Source organism: Vicugna pacos, chromosome 8 (assembly GCF_048564905.1).
Source record: "Vicugna pacos chromosome 8, VicPac4, whole genome shotgun sequence".
NCBI lineage: Eukaryota > Metazoa > Chordata > Mammalia > Artiodactyla > Camelidae > Vicugna > Vicugna pacos.
The window spans coordinates 4,955,634-4,962,493 of NC_132994.1; the positions used below are offsets into that span (position 1 = coordinate 4,955,634).

General features: G+C 35.4%; 1 long non-coding RNA gene across 1 annotated transcript; it reads left to right on the plus strand.

The window, feature by feature from the left end:
• Nucleotides 1–3,680: 3,680 nt before the first annotated feature.
• LOC140697814 (uncharacterized) lies at nt 3,681–5,214 on the plus strand. Its single transcript, XR_012075164.1, has 2 exons — nt 3,681–3,764; nt 4,639–5,214. It is a non-coding gene; the product is annotated as an uncharacterized lncRNA (long non-coding RNA).
• Nucleotides 5,215–6,860: the final 1,646 nt, after the last annotated feature.

The following is a 6,860-nucleotide window of genomic DNA, read 5'->3' on the forward strand; positions in this document are numbered from 1 at the left end:
ACGCAAAAGGGCTTTTCATAGATGGGGTAGCTCTTCTTATTATTGCTAGTTTATAGCTGTGAACACTGAAGACTTGAGAAATTAAGAAGTTTGTTTGTGGACACACTGCATGTATTAGCTATCTATAACTATGGAACAAATTCTCTCCGGATTTCTTTTGGTTGGCCCAAACAGGTACTGATGTAACATGTGAATGTATTGGGATAGAATCACTGTGGCTGCATTTTTCTTACTGTACCATATAATTTAAACAATTACAGTTAATAGAGTTAGTTGGGGAAGATAGTTCTCAGTAACTTAAAGTTCTTTCTGAATTGAAATATTATTATTTGTCTGACCTTTTAAAATTAGTTACACTCTATGAATTGTTTATTTTACTTTTTATTTCCTTCCAAGGCCACGTTAATTTAATTTAATTTAATTTTTCTGTATTTTATTTTCCTTCCAGTTTTACTGAGATATAATTTATACACAACACTATATAGGTTCAACGTGTACCAGCATAATGGTTTGACTTACATACATCATGAAGTGATTATCCTAATAAGTTTAGTGAACCATCATCTTCTATAGGTACAAAATTAAGGAAAGAAATTTTTTCTTTTCTTTCTTTTTTGAAGAACTCCTAGGATTCATTCTCCTAACAAGTTTCACATATACCGTCCAGCAGTGTTAATTAACTATTTTTATCATGTTGAACATTACATCCCTAGTACTTATTTATCCTGTAACTGGAAGTTTGTACTTTTTGACTGTCTGTTTTCCAATTCCCCCTCTCCCCGACTCCCCACCTCTGGTAACTGCAAATCTGATTTCTTTTTCTATGAATCTGTTTGTTTGTTTTTATTTGTCTGTGTTTGAAGTATAGTTGACCTACCACCCTATGTTAGTTCCTGTTACACAACATAGTGATCTGATTATTTCTATACATTTCAAACTGATCATCACAATAACTCTAGTTACCATTTGTCACCATGCAAAGATATTACATCATTATTGACAATATTCTCCACACTGTATATTTCATACCTGTAACTCATTTATTTTGCAGTTAGAAGTTTGTACCTCTTAATCTCCCTCACTTCTTTCTTTACTCCCCCTACTCCCTCCCCTACAGAGGGCAAACACTTCTTTGTCCTCCATATCTATCAGTCTGTTTTGTTATATTTGTTCATTTCTTCTGTTTCTCAGATTCTACATATAATAGAAACCAGACTGTATTTGTCTTTCTCTGTCTGACTTATTTCACTTAGCATAATACCTTCTAGGTCCATCCATGTTGTCACAAATGGTAAGATTTCATTTTTTGTATGGTTGAGTAATATTCCATATATACTTACTATATGTGTGTGTGTGTGTGTGTGTATCACAACTTCTTTATCCGTTCATCTTTTGATGAGCATTTGGGTTGCTTATCTTGGGGTACCTATATCTTTTCTAATTAGGGTTTTGGGATTTTTGGATAAATACCCTGGAGTGGTATTGCTGGATCATATGGTAGTTTTCTTTTAAATTTGTTAGGGGATCTCCACGTTGTTTTCCAGAGGGGCTGGACCGATTTACATTCTCACAAACAGTCCATGAGGATTCCCTTTTCTCCACATTTTTGCCAACACTTGTTATTTGTTGTCTTTTGATGACAGCCATTCTGACAGGTGTGAGGTGACATTCTCATTGTTTTGATCTGCATTTCTCTTTTAATTAGTGATGTTGAACATATTTTCATGTGCCTGTTTGCTATCTGATTGCCTTCCTTGGAAAAATGTTTATTCAGATCCTCTGCCCATTTTTTAATTGGGTTGTTTCCTTGATGGTGAGTTCTTTGTATGCTTAGAATATTAACCCCTTACTGTATATATCATTTTCAAATATCTTCTTCCATTTGGGAGATGGCCTTTTTGTTTTCTTGATAGTTTCCTTCCTTATGCAAAAGCTTTTTAGTTTGGATCATTTATTTTTATAATTGAAAATGAGAGTACTTTGAGGGGAATCCAACTTTGGAAGCTCAGCACTCCTATGAAATATACGTTAGCTATATTATGACCACATGCATGTTTTAGAAACTTTAAAAAATGGTTCTCAATTCTGTCCAACAAAAGGTATAATTTGGATCAGGAAAACATTAAGTTCTTTTTACAATGACCATTTATGATGTTATCTCAACTGTTACATTCAGAACTGCCAGATGGTAATGAAAAGCTTAATAGCAAACACATAACGAAAACCTGATTCCGTATATTATGGTCAATATATACTAACCTTATCCTACACCAAATTGTAGGGCTGTTTTTGGACCTTTATTTTTCTTTATATTTTTGGATATTTGAATTAGGGATGCCAGAGCAACTGATAAAAAGCAGATACATTTTTTGTTGAGTCTAAATATGAGACAACATATTTGGAACTATGTAGAAGTTATGTGTTATGAAGAAGGAAAGTATATAAATTTTGATATTCAGCTGGCCTTGAAAACTATTTAAATCCTATGATAGTAGAAATTAATATTATGAGACATCATTTATTTGTGTATTGTAAAAATATTAGATAAAAATGATAATTTCTACCCAATAATTGATTCTAGTGATTATTGTTACAGTATTAGATATTTGGGGAATTTTTTCTGTGGATTATAGCTGTTGAGAAAACAGAGCTGTACCAAGATTGAACAAATTAATCACATAATCTGATAAACAAAATATCTTTTTAACTAATAGGAAGACCATCTAGACTGAAGCTTGATGAGTAATATTACCAAAGGTGAATATATCACAGAAGGTAAGTGGGGTAAACAGAATAATATCCCCTCTTCCAAAGGGGCCAAGGTACAGATCCTGGTGCCTATGAATATGTAATATTACATGACAATAGGGCATTAAGGTTGTAGGTGGAATTAAAGTTGCTGATCAGCTGACTTTATGATGGGAAGATTATCCTGAATTATCCAGTGAGCCCAATGCAACCACAAGAGTCCTTAAAAATGGGAGGAGGAGGCAAAAGAGGAGGTCAGAGTGTTCCACCATGAGAAGGCTTTGACCTACTGCTCCTGATTTTGAAGGTGGAGGAATGGGACCAGAAGCCAAAATAACGAAGTGGCCTCTAGAAGGTGGAAAAGGCAAAGAACTGAATCCTCTCCTAGAGTCTCTGGAAAGGAATTCAGCCTTGCGGACACCTGGATTTTAACCCCAGGAAGATGCATTTCAGACTTCTAACCTACAGAAATATAAAATTATACATTTGTATTATTTTAACCACCAAATCTGTGATAGTTTGTTATAGCAGCAATGGAAAACTAAAACAGGAGTTAGAACACTCAAGTGTGGATCGGGCAACCAGAAGTTGTCACTGTGCGGAGTGTTTTCTGAGGAAGAGCGCAAGATTAATTTGGCAGCGTGTGTCATCCAGGCACTAAAGAGATGCTCCTTCTTTCGATGTGGAGATAGTCCAAGCGGTTTTCAAGACTGCAAAGCATCACTCAAGACTGTTTCCTTATTTTCTCTTTTCTTTTTCATTTTCTTTCCTCTTCCATCCTTCTGTTCATTGTCTCTTCCTTCCTTCCATCTACCTTTCTTTCTTACTCGCTTTCACATTCATTCTCTACTCACCACGGAACCTCCAATGGCTAACTTAATGTTCCATGTAACTTATCTCATAAAGGGGATCCTAGAGAGACGATACATAGAATTCTGCTCTCTAGAAAGATGTTCCCTTTTGAGAAATTGACAAATTAACATTCAACTATCCATTAATCTGTGTGAGTTTAAACGGTGAGTTACTTTCAACATTGTAAGTGTTCGTCCATGACTAAAGGATACCTAATCTTTTTAGGGGTTGAGATTTTTTTTAAAAAAGCAGATGTTCAGCCGTTTTTGTTTTTTTTTCTTGTCGCATGAAATTCTGTACAAGGGTTTCAATCTGTTTTTAGATATCTTGACGTCTCACTACTCACCAGGATATTGACCATCAATATAAAATACTTTTATAATGGATTAAATATTCCTTACATTCTCCCAAACAAATATTCCTCCTTTTATATCTTTGAGTACATGTAGTACCTATACTCCATCTAATTATTTTTTCCTTACAGTCTCATAGTTTTTTTTTTCTTTTCCTTAAGCACATGGGTAGGCCCTATTTTCATAATAGAGTAGTAATATCTACAGGTGTAGGGGACACTACGGCTTTTTGGTGTCTCCCAACGTGCAGTGACAAGGACCCAGTTTTCCTTTAAATAAATAATTTGTTGAAACAATTCTCGTTAGATTACATGTTGCATCATGTGTTCCCTTTGACCCCTGTAGTAGCAGGTAAAAGGGATGATAGTACGTACAGAAAAAAAAAAGATGATTTTTAAGTAAATCACGGTTGGATAATTGGTTACTAGGAATTCGTTGAGGAGGCTTTTCTGCAAGTGTTCATTTGGCTCGCTCTACCGCTGTACTTCTAAGTTTTGTAATTATAACTAACATAAACCTTATTGTATAGTGATGAAACAGGAGTTGAATACATTGAATATATTAGACATGGTACTTTCGGATATTTAGTTGGTCCTAAAATCTCTCTAGATGTTCGAATAAGCACTTACCATCAGCCATAATAACTGATTTAAGCTTCTTTTTTTTTTCTTCTTTTTCTCTCTAGTGGAGTGACTGTTGAATTGCAAAATGATCAAAGAATGGCAAACTGAAGTAGAAAGTCAGGACACATGAGAGGTCAACCATGGTTCTTGGCAGGACTCATCGTCGTCCTCTCAGTGGTCCCTTCAAGCATCCTTACTGGTCACCTACACCGTTCAGGCTGTGCTGGGCTCTGGGCATTGGAGGAGGCGTGAGAACCAGGAACTACGGCTGTGCTGTCCACCAGCCACTTTCCTGATCGTTCACACCGTGTTCTGTGTCTGCCTCTCTGCTTCTTCCCAACTGTTTCCCAGGAATGATATTTTTTGAGATTTTCAGCACTCTTGAGCAGAATTTGTTCGTTAGTTCTGTCAAGCAAGGTGCTTCCCTCTGTCTTTAAAATCACGTTTCTCTTACATTCTAGCAGTCTTTCCCTATTTATTTCAAGAGGCATTTTCTCCAAAATCTGCACACTTTATCTCCTTCAATGGTTCCTTCCTATTAATGATAGTGAAGTCCAGATGTTGTCAGTTCCTCTTCCTGATCACGCCATTTGAGACATAAAATGTTTCTCAGGGCGAATAAAAAATTTGTCAGATGATTTGCTATTAGAGTGTGAGGCTTTCACTGTGTTTATAACAAATTACTTCCTTTACTAGGGGTTTATTACTGGTATATTTTTTACTCATCCATTCATTCAACCTACATATATTCAATGCCAACTAACTTCCAGTCACTGAGTAGAAGCTTTCTGCTTTTTTCTTCAGTATGAAAGGAGATTCTTTCTCCTCCTATTGACAGCTTAAATTAAGAGGACTTATTTTTAGTCAAATGTGCCAAAAAGTTGAAATTTGATGCCTTTTTCTTTGACTAAAAATAAACATTTATTTGTCTTTGTTTGCTGTTTTGTTGATGTGCCCAGAGGCACTGAGTACATTTTTGTAAATGAAAAGTAAATCTGTGGCATGTTGATAACAGAAAAGATTACTGCCAACTATCTCGCGTGCAGCCGGTAGGAGGGTGGTTTGTCTTTAACTGTAGGCATTTTCTGGTTTAGTTAAAAATGAAAGTAAATCTGTTAATATTTCTCCTCGAAAACTTGTATGTTTGAATATTAGACTGAATGTCATAATGGTAAATGGTGCATTTGTTAAATAGTGTTTACTATTTTAAAATATGTCTGAAATATTTATTTTTATTCAACCCTGGGATCCTGGTAGGAAAAAAAAAACACTGGATAAAATGTGAGATTCTTCAAATATTTTTATAAAGATCTTAAATATTTTTTGCTAAATAGCTTGAATTTCCAATTAAATATGATCTTATTTGACTTACAATGAACAAACCCTAAATCATTTGGCTTTTAAGTTTATTAATAATTGGGGAAAATATAAGGCTATAAAAATGTCATAGGCGGTGAGATCGGACTTTTATGCAATCTATTGATCTTGTTTTATTTTTGGCTGAAACACCTTAACCTTAGATCAATTTTTTTTTTTCTTAGAAACTTGATTCCGCTGGTAGAGATTCTTTGTAAGTCATTAGAAATATTGAGAATTATCTATTACTTAAAGCAGCACTAAACTTAACATGACAGACTTTAAGCAAAGCTCTCGTATTATATGCCCCGTTCAGGTCCTACAGTGGAATCTCTGCTCCCTAAAGTGTGTCTTTAAGGACGGAGCATCCAACTGCATCTTATGGTGAATCACAATGAAGGGTTCTGACAGTGCCAAGAGTGCTAGAGCCCAGCTGGATGACTTACAGACCTCTTCCACCAAACTTAGAAGATAAAGAAGAAATCATGATGCCAACAACCATCGGGAATTCTCAATTTAATTATCACTGTTTTTTTTTTTTTCACCCAATGTTGCTGAGAAGCAAAAATTCTGAGTTTGAATACATGGGAGAAACATGGAGCAACAAACAACTTGCCGAGATTTGTGGGCACTGTTAAGGGTTTGGAGTCTTATGCTGATCAAAATGAGAGTAGTGGAGCAGGTATCAGCAAAAGATCAGTTCTGAAGTTAGAACACCAGCTTCCAAGGTGGTTCACTGGGACTCAGTGCTTAAGGGGAATGGCACTCAAGATTCCCACTGGACAAATCTATAATATCCTGGTCCAGAGAGAATGGTCAGGGAGATTGGGCAGTGACAGCAGATCTAGATTTGATTTAAGAACATTGACAAAAGATAATTTTTTACTCAATTTGTCCTTTAAACTCAACATCAATGACACATATGCCA